This window comes from Natator depressus, chromosome 1 (genome assembly GCF_965152275.1).
Source record: "Natator depressus isolate rNatDep1 chromosome 1, rNatDep2.hap1, whole genome shotgun sequence".
Taxonomy (NCBI): domain Eukaryota; kingdom Metazoa; phylum Chordata; order Testudines; family Cheloniidae; genus Natator; species Natator depressus.
Genome location: NC_134234.1, coordinates 172,275,371 through 172,285,623, shown reverse-complemented (window position 1 = coordinate 172,285,623; position 10,253 = coordinate 172,275,371).

Genomic DNA, 10,253 nt, shown 5'->3' with positions numbered 1-10,253 from the left:
TCAACAACTCTAACCACCCAGTATAAAAAAAAAGAGTTGTCTGCCTCTGGAACAACTGACCTTTCTTTAAGAGACACCTAGATTTAAAGCTTATGGACAATACATTATCCTAAACTTTGAGAAAAGGCCTACCATTTAAATCAGTCATACTAAGGAGAATCTAACAAACTTTCTTCTGGGGGGTTGGACTCTGAGATTATCCAAAGTTGCATTGTTTGAATAAGAGTGTTTGGGACAGAAGGACTTTGGGGAAGGACAGCTGCAGACTGGTAGCTTTCTGTAAACTAAGTAGTACAAATTTCAGCATAACTTAAAATGGCCTGGACTGGTCTTTGTCTCCAGTTTTGTTAGTCCTTTCTCTTTGCTCTTATTTTTCTGGTCCAATTTCTGAGAGTCAAGCCCATTAAGCCACAGGCCATTCTGTTTCTTCCAGTTTTATCAACTATTTATTTATTCCAAGTTTTAAGCTACATCCATAAGCACCCACCCAGTGTCCTGGATATACGCACTAGCTGGTCCTAGATTTGTTTTTGCCTGCTCATACACTGTCCCCAGCCACTGGGAGAGAAACTTCATTCAGCTGCACCTCTGACACAGACTTTCTAATCTAATATCAGATAGTCCCCAGGATGCTGCTTACCTGAAGCGAAAGCCATGATTCCAGTCTGATGCTAACAAAGGTTTCCCTTGTCTTTTCCTTTCTCCTATCTTTCTTTGTGTTTGGGGAAACTGACTCAACAAAATTCGCAGCTCTGTTGCAAGCCCAAGACATTTTGATTGTTCATCATTAAATTCCTTCATTCAAGAAAGGGCTAAGAAACAAAGCTGGCTGTGGAACTTGTGGGGTTTCTTTCATACGTAGGTTAATACAGAAGGGTTTATTAATATCCCATATTGATAGAGAAGTTAAGCCCAAGATCATTTACAAAACAAAACAAAAAAACACACACACACTAGACAGCACTAACCCGGTGTGTGTATGTATATATACAAAAGTAACAACTGAATGACCTGCTAACCATGACAGGCCCCACCCTTGCTCTAACCACTAGACTTCAATCCCCTCCCAGAGCCAGGCCAGGAGACCCTGCAATCTACAGCTGAAACAGTATTCTCACCTCTTCATCTGAACTGTAGTCAGAATCCCACATCTCAGTACTGGCTGGAGGCATGTCCTTGAGGAGAAGGATAGAGAGTTATTGGTGAATGGGGTCAGGGAGGGGAAGAGAAGAGACAAACTGACTAGGAATAGAGGTGGAACGTTTAAACCCACAAAGAAACAGACAATACTGATGTCAGGCTTGATCAGCACTGGCAGGTCTGCATGTGTGAAGCCCCATACTGGAATAGCAGTAAGGGGACTACAGGTCAAGATTAAAAGTAATCAATTTTAAGGTGGAGGAGGGAGAGCCCAGGGCTAGAATAGCAGGGGGAAGGGGGATGTCAGATGTCAGCCTTGAGGGACATCAGAAGAGCTGGGGAGGAGGGAAATCAAGAAGCTCAGTACTGTATTGGAAGAACAAAGGGAAGGGAGGGGGGAAAAATCAGGCTTGAGGGGTATTAGCATAATTGCTTGGGGGAGGAGCCGGTCAGGACTGGAATAGCATGGGTCGTGCAAGTCCAGACTAAGTAGCATCAGCAGAGCTGCATGGGTGTTAAGGAGTGCCCAGGACTCCAGCAGCAAGAGGAGTAGATGAGATAGAGAGACATTTGCAGTATGTGAGAGCCCATGTAGCCACAAAGATAATTAAACACACCCACCTGTTCCATTTCTTCTTACACTGCAGCTGGGAGTGAGTAGATGAGATAGAGGGCTAGATCAGGAAAGCTCTACATCAGCCAGGCAACTTCTTTGGTCCGTAGTATCCTAACCAGAGACTCACAGTTTTCTGGGTCTGGCTAACACACATTTATTACCCACCTTGCCTAATTGTTGACAAATCCTATTGGCTTATAGCTCCTTTATCAGGTAAGACCCCTCCCCATATTCCCAAAGACTGCTGCAGGGAGAAAAGGTGGGTGGATACCCCTTATATTCTGCCATAAAATACACTTATTTAAAACCAGGTAAAGCTGCTAGGGGGCAATAACGCCAAACTCAGACCTACAAAAACTAAGAAATGCAGTGTCAAGCCATGCACATCACATCACATCACATCACACATGCACACCCACTCACAAAACATGCTCTCAATTCTTGTAGCAAACCTGCCCCACAGTAATTTCCTAACTGTATGACTTTCCAACTCAAAGGTCCCTAGAAAATCGGAATGTGCCGAGATTCATATTTTCAAATTCTTAAAAAAACCTGGACAGAAGTGAACTAGAGGATCACAAAGTTCACATTAACTGGAAAACCCTGGTGAAACCTTAACTCTGGACCCACTGTCAGGGCCTACATATTATTATTTTTATTGTGGTAGTTCCTAGAGACCCCCCCATCACAACTGGAGCTGAATCTCATTAGATGCTGTACAACAGAGTAAAAGAACATCCCTAGATTTAACACCAGTACTCTTGTAAATTTGCCATATGATATTTGACGAACGCAAGTGATCAGAGCCCCATTAGTGTGAGTCTGTCTACTCAGGCTGGGAGGCTCACTCCCAGCTGCAGTGTAGGACATACCCTCTAAAGCTCAATGCCTCCTGGGGATTGCATCTTACATACAACCCCTTGCTCAAGGCTATGTCTAAAGACACCCACTAGCCCATAATTAGTCACGGGGCTCTAAACAAGGAATGTATTTTTCAAACATGTTGTCATTACATAATACAGATACATAAATTAATTTTGTGGCTGCTACAATTTTGCTCAAAATCTAATTACTAACTGTAGTTTAAAGAAAAAAGCATATTAGTAGATGAGAGAACTAATTCAAGACAGGTTTTAGGATTCCAATAAAATGGAAAGTAAAACCAAACTTAAAAGTACATAACTGTAGAATTTACTATTTTCACTGAAGGTCTGCAGGTTATAACTAAGGCTAAGATTTAGTCACGGGTATCTCTAGTAAAAGTTATGGATGGTTCACGGACAATAAACAAAAATTCACAGTCCCTGATCTGTCCATGACTTTTACTATAAATACCTCTGACTAAATCTTATCGTCAGCCTTAGTTTTAACAGGCTTCCTGTGGTTTTCAATGGACACTCTCTGACTGACGCTTCTGTCTGACTTTTTTTTATTAACCTAGCATTGCTACATGTAGCACCTAAGAGGATTATAACTGAAAGCAATTGAATTACTTTATGCCCTTGGCAGCACTTTCTGCTCATTGTTTTCCATGTACAGCCAGTTAGACACCTATCATGCAAATAGTTATGCATGTGTTTAGTTTTATGCATGTGAGTACTCCCCTTGACTCAGTGAAGCCATGTACGTGGACAAATATAAACCCATACTCAAATTATTGCAAGATCAGGGCCTCAGTAATTAGTTATGATATTTGTGTGATTCTTTCCAATAGGAACAAGGAGAAAAACAATATTTAAAAAATATAATAATGTTATAATGCCACAGAAACTGGCAGGGAAATCCAGGGACAACGGAAGTAGTTGAAACTGTTTTTTAAAACTAGCTAGAAGTCAAGTTGATAGTGTCCATTTAAAAGAATTTAATAGATTCTTCGGATGAGAGTTGGGTGAATTTGGTAAACACACGGAAAAACAAAACAAAGGCAGTTGTGGATGGTGCATGATTTTGGGGCAGATTAAAGAAGAGCTCAGAAGTGAGTAGGGAAAACTAATAAGAACATGGAAAATAATCTTTGATGATAAATGAACTAAAATATATGGCAATCACTGGTGTTTCTAATGAACCTGTATGAAAATGAAATGTAAGCCGCCACCTTTTTGCTGCATCCACTGGACATGGCAAAATGGTGCCATGACTAAAGAAAAGTCATCCCTTTTATGTGAGGACTTCCTGTACACTCACAATTTAATTTTCTTCCTTTTTAGGCTTGTTTAGTGATAGATACTGCCACCCTTCCTGACTGACACCAAGTAGTACCTTACAACTGAAGTTGGCAGAATCTTGTCTTTAATATGTACCAAATGAAAAGAAAGAAAGAGAGAAATATTATATTTAACCATAAATATTATAAATAAGTCTGTAATATGTAGTAAAATGCTAATTAATTCTAACACAGATTTTTTTCTGTTAGTTACATAAACAAAAGAATGAGGTTCTTGTAGAGAAACAGTGAAAGCCTTCATGCCACCTTGTCAGTGCTGGTACTTAAAGCTAGTCACCTCCATCTATATTTAGGTACTTAAATAAGCTTTTAATTTGAGGCCCAGCTTTAGGCATGCAAGTATGAAAGGCGTTAAGGCCAGAAAGGGCCATTAGATTATTTAGTCTGACCAGCTGTACAACACAGGCCATAGAATGTCACCCAATTTTTCCTATATTGAGATCAACAGCATGGGTTTGACTAAAGCATATCTACAAGAAAGGCATCCAGTCTCCATTTGCAAGTTAGGAACCTAAATACCTGTGAAGATCGAGGCCATGTAAGTTGTCCAAGTAGGGACAATTAGCCTGCTATTTTTCAGCTAACCTGAAGTCTCTGCCCAAGTCTTAAATTGACAAAATTAAACATGGTAATGTGGCAAAGTAAATGATGTAATATAAAGAGTACTCCAGTATTTAATACCTTTTAAAGAAATGTCTTCTAGAGGGATTAGCTATCACAATTTTGGAAAGCACTAAGTCTGAATTTGAGATAGGTTAGATACCTTAAGCATTAATGAACTACAATTGTAGATATCTTGGGTATTGACTTCTTGAAACACACATGGTTAGTTTGCCACTCTGAACATAAATAACACCATTTATTGAACTTCTGGGATGTTCAATGATTTGGCAACAGTGCTGTGTGCTACAGTACGCATCATTCAGAAAGAGATCAGGTTGTCGACCAAACTGAGACACCAGCACAGAGTGAACACATTATGAAGGAAATAAGCTTAGTCTCTCAGGAAAGAAGCAAACTACTCATTGTCCTTGTAGTAGCCCCAGCTGAACACTTTCAAAGCTATACAGTTACCAGATCTAGAAGAATCCTAATGTAAATCAGTTTTCTGTCACTGAAGGTAAAATCATTGATCCTTATAAAACATTGATCCTTATAAAAATTATGGAGTGGAATTATGGGTTGGAAAGATGCAGTAATAATGGGCCAGATCTTCTGCTTATGTGAATTGGCATAAATTGAATAGGTGAGGAAAACTCATTTGATACAGTACTAAATCCCATCTGCTCCCTTCTTCTATGGGAGGATAGCAGGTAGGTGTAAACAAGACAAAGAGGGGCCTGGAAAGTTTGTGCCAATGGGAAATATAGAAATGTGGTAGCATCTGATATTAGAGGACAGCCAGCAAGAGTCTTCCTCGGAAAATATGTGGGAGAGGAAAAGGGGTGTGTGGCCAGCCAGAAGGGGGGAAGTCAAGGAGCAGTCACTGTATGTGGCAAATTCTCCTGACAAACCAGCAGAAAGCATGTCAAATCATCAATTAATTCTGCATAATTTAATAGAGTGCACTCCTTTTTGTAAAAATCACATCCCAGATGATTTGATTCTTATAAGCGGATAATTTTTACAAGCGGAATTGCAAAGAATAGATGAAATTGACCATTATGTTTTAAACAACTGGCTTTGTTTATTCAGCTGAGAAATGTCTCATTTACCATAACTAAATTCTTTAGACTTTAACATAGATATTCAACATGGAACAAAACCACACCAACATTCTAACTGAACAACACACTATTACTATATTATTATTACCCAATCAGTTAGCAGGTGCGTTTATTCAAGGCAATTATGAATACTGTACAGCATGTTACAACTTCACACAAAGTGTAGGTTAGCGGAGCTATATACCTCTAAAGGTAAAGATACAAAGATCCAAATTTTAAAAATTGTTCAAATAAACTGCAACAAATATAACATATGAAAGTGCATTACACTGAGTTTGATAGCATAAATTTAAATGCAAAACAACAAAAGGGATGGTTAACAGTATTGACTCACATTATTATTTATTTTTGAGTGTCTCCTTCTGTCCCCGGAGTGGCATGTCTGGCGCTGTGAATGCACAATGCAATGGCACAGTTGCTGTTTGATTACAAACTTGTCTGATGTTCCCTGGATCATTGCATGATCCACGACATTGTTAACCAGCTTTTCAAGGCGATGTAGGAGGTTAAAATCACTGAAGCCCCTGTACAACAGGCCATTTGTCAATTTTTTCATCACATCCTCCATTTGGGTCAAGGATGGCACAATTATCTTGTCATTCAAAGTCCGCCCCTGCATCGTTTTTGGGTTTCACTTCAAATTGGTCTCAGATCTAAGTCACAATGTCCTCGTCAGAGGCAGGTTGTATAACAAAAGCATTGTCATCGATGTCTATCCACTCTTAACATTCGTGTGCACGGAGTTCTTTTGGTGGCTCAACAACAATTGCATCTCTTATGGGTGCTATGACCAGACCTCCTTTTTCCCAGCAATTCTGGATTGTTGAAGCATTGACATCACACCAGGTATTTGCAAGCATTAGAATGGCATCTAAAAGACTGATCTTCATGGCAATTTCCACAGCAGTAGCCCGGTTGTTCTTATCATCAGTGTGATGCACCACCCTGTGAGCCATTTGCTTGCAAAAGTATGCTTTGGCAGTTCTGATAATTCCCTAATCACATGGCTGAAAGATAGAAGTTGTGTTCTTTGGGAGGAATTCAAGTGGGATATTTCTCAGTGCTACATCTTTCATCATGTGGGCTGTGTAGTTTGCCACAAGTAGCAAAATCTTTCTCCTTTCCTGTCCCAACTTTCCATCCCAGTCCTTCAGCCACTCACCAAATAGATACCCCATCATTCAGGCAGATGCATTGGCAGTGTAGTGGACTGGACAATGTTTCGCATTTTTAAAAGACGGAGGGTTTCGACTTTTCCCAATGATGAAAAGATTTTTTTTCTTACTAGTCATGGAACTGATGAACAGAGCAGTAATTCTTTCTTTAGACTTCTTTCCTTCTTTTATTGTCTGATTTAAAGGCAAGAGTCCCACCAGGCAGGGCTCAAAAGTAAATTCCACTTTCATCTGTACTGAAATGTCATCTTCAGCGATATCACATCTCATTTTTTCATCCACTTGTTTTCTAACCATTCTTCACATGACCTAATGTCCGTGTCTTTGGGCTTCTCCAGGCATTTTCTTAAAAACAATCCCCCTTCAGTTTTTTAAAGGGCTCAAACCAGCCAGTGCTGGCCTTAAAGTCAGTATTGCACAGGGACACCACCAGTTCTGCTTTCTACATCACCAGCCATTCACTTGGCGGGGGGGGGGGGGGATTTCTCTCTCTGGCATTTCTGAGCCACTTTATAAGCGCCACCTCGACCATAGGTGCCTTGCCTCATCACACTCTTTTTCTGTCTTCTTCATTTTGTATGATGCTCTCTTTGTCTTTGAGAATCTTAGACAATATAGGTGGTGCAATGCCCAGTTTCTGAGCTGTGGTCTTGGGAAGACTATCATAGGACTCCAGGAGGTGGCATTTTTCGTCTGCAGAAAGCATTTCTTTTCCCTGCCATGTTGACTCACACATAAATGGCACAACTTGTTTTTTCTACACAGGGATTATACTTTTTGCATGCTATGTGCCTAATAACACAAGATGTGATCAAATTCAGATTCAAAACAGCTTTATTGGCTTATTACATGTCATTGCATTGGATCAAGTATCATATTACATGTAGTCAGTTTGCCCTGAAATGATTCTTATAAGTGGATTGCTTGATTCTTACAAGTGGGGTATTTAGCATGGTTAGTATAGGAATGATTTTGTCCGAGTGGTTTTGATCACTATATGTGGTGGATTCTTCTATCAGTAATTCTTATATATGACAGAATTATGACAGAATCAGCTTTAAGCTTACCTATGTGAACCCTATTGGAAGGGTCATGATGGGTACCAGTGGAAGCATGGTAAAGAAGCTAACCATGTTGTCAAGCCCTGGAAGCATGTCAGGAGCTGTGCAGAGGCATGGCAGATACAATTTCAATTGATTGAGACTTTATTGGCATAACAAACTATGCAAGTGTTGTCAAAGCATAAGAAAAAGAAGTCAGACTCTTCAGGTATCGGTGGCATGTACAGCCCATCTTGGATGGAGCTTCACACAATTTTAGGGGTTTCATCCCCTGTATCAGTATATCATTACCATCCCTTCTTAATACAGTGACAGGTTGCTAAATAGCACAATGCAGCTTTTGACATCTCTCTCTCCCTTTTCTACACCATCAGGCCTGGCTTTTCCTCATTGCTCTTTGATGGGACATGCTCTATGATTCTTGATAATTTGTAGGATTATCTTTCTCGCAATCCCTCATGTTTGGGACATTGGGGTAGAAGTTGACACACGTGATAAACCTGTGAGGTTTTGGCTGCCATCATTACCTAGATATTGTCAGCATAGCAATGCTTAGGTGGCCACACTCCATCTCTTCCACAGTGCCAATAGTGTCAAATGAGGAATGGGTGGAATTTCAGAAGCCATGGAGGTTTCCGGTTAAATTCTCTACTTTTGTTTATTTTTGCACAAGAAGAGGCCATATGACCCCACGTGACTATTTTGAGGCTGATACACTGTGGCACTATAAACTTGGAAAGTACTAGAGACCTCATTGGAAACTTGAAAGCTATAGTGGAAAAGTCTGTATGAACCAAGTAAAAACACAAATCCTATTATTAAGTAATAAAAAAAAGTTAGGAACAAAATGCTGTATATTTTAAGTAGATTTTCAATTACTGTTTAGAAACCTAACACTGGGTTTTTCAGTATGAAAGCCGGTCTCACATATTTCTAAAGCAGCTAGGAAATCCCTTAAATTTTTGAAAATCCATTCTAAGCTGAGATATATTGACTACAAGACCAGTTATAACAACTGTTGGGGAGGTGGGGGGGGGAGATTTACAAATGTGCCATATACATGACTAGTATTTGGAATCTGAGGGACAAGCCCCCAAAGAAATTGTATAGAAGATGTCCTTTAAACATGATGGTCTATACTAATCATGAATCGTGCTCTGTAATAAAATAAACCACTCACAAGTACGCACCTAAGCAAAACAGTTGAGACCATAATCCCAAAAGAAAAGTCATTGGGGGCGTTCTTTTAAAGTGTTATAAACATAATTATCATAATGTATCAAAACAGTAATCTGGATTTGGCTACAGTAGCCTAACAGAGAGAGCACGAGAGATTCTCTTTTACAAAAATAAGTAGAAAATATATGTTTATTCATATTCTTATGGAGAAAAACCCTTAATGGAAAAAAAATTCCTTAAGCACTTAATAGAGATGCTCTCTAGGGCCTGATCCTGAATATAATGAACTAAATGGCAAAATTCTCATTGATATTAATGGTACTGTACAGGCTCAAATCCCTGTAGTGTAGGGGATCCACAGAAATTATTCCAAATCGATGGAATTTAATGGAGAGTGACATGCCTGCTGCAGAATTCTATAGTTTGGCCAAACACTCCCTAGCTAGGATTTCATTCTCTAGTTGTTTCTGTAGGACATTTCCATGGTGGTATAGCACAATATGACTTTAAGATTTAGAGATGGGCCAAATGAAAAGCCCTGATTTGAATCCCCCCTCCCTGAAATACGGATGGGGATGGTCGAGTATGTCTCTTGGGTGCTTGTTCTCCGCGGTCTGTTTCCATAACCATTCAACGATGAAACCCGTTTGGCTGAGATCCAGTTCCAGAATTCAGGAAAACCCTGCCCGGTATTGAATTCCCCGAGCCGGTTCCCTCTGGCTCTATCCATCTTGCCAGGTACCCGAGTGAGTGAAGCAATACACAGCAGCTCGGAGTAAAATGACCCCCTAGCCTGCCACTTCCCTGCACATTCAGCAGTTTGAAAACGAAAGGGAGCCAGCCCCCTGCCAGACTTTTATGGCACAGCTGACACGGGTGTATGCAAATCGACCCCGAAGCTCTGGGTTCCCGCCTGCCCCCCAGGAAGGCGGAGGGGCTGCTGCTGAGTCCACCCATCCGGCGTGCCCTGGGTCCCGCTCGGTGCCAGAAGAGCTGCCGCGTTGCGCGTGGGGCGGTTCACACCGGAGGGGGGCTGGCGGCAGCAGCAGAAATCAATAGTCTGGGGCTGGTTTCTTCCCAGGCACAACATCTCGGGCTGGCTATATAACAAGGAGCATCCACGCCCCGCTC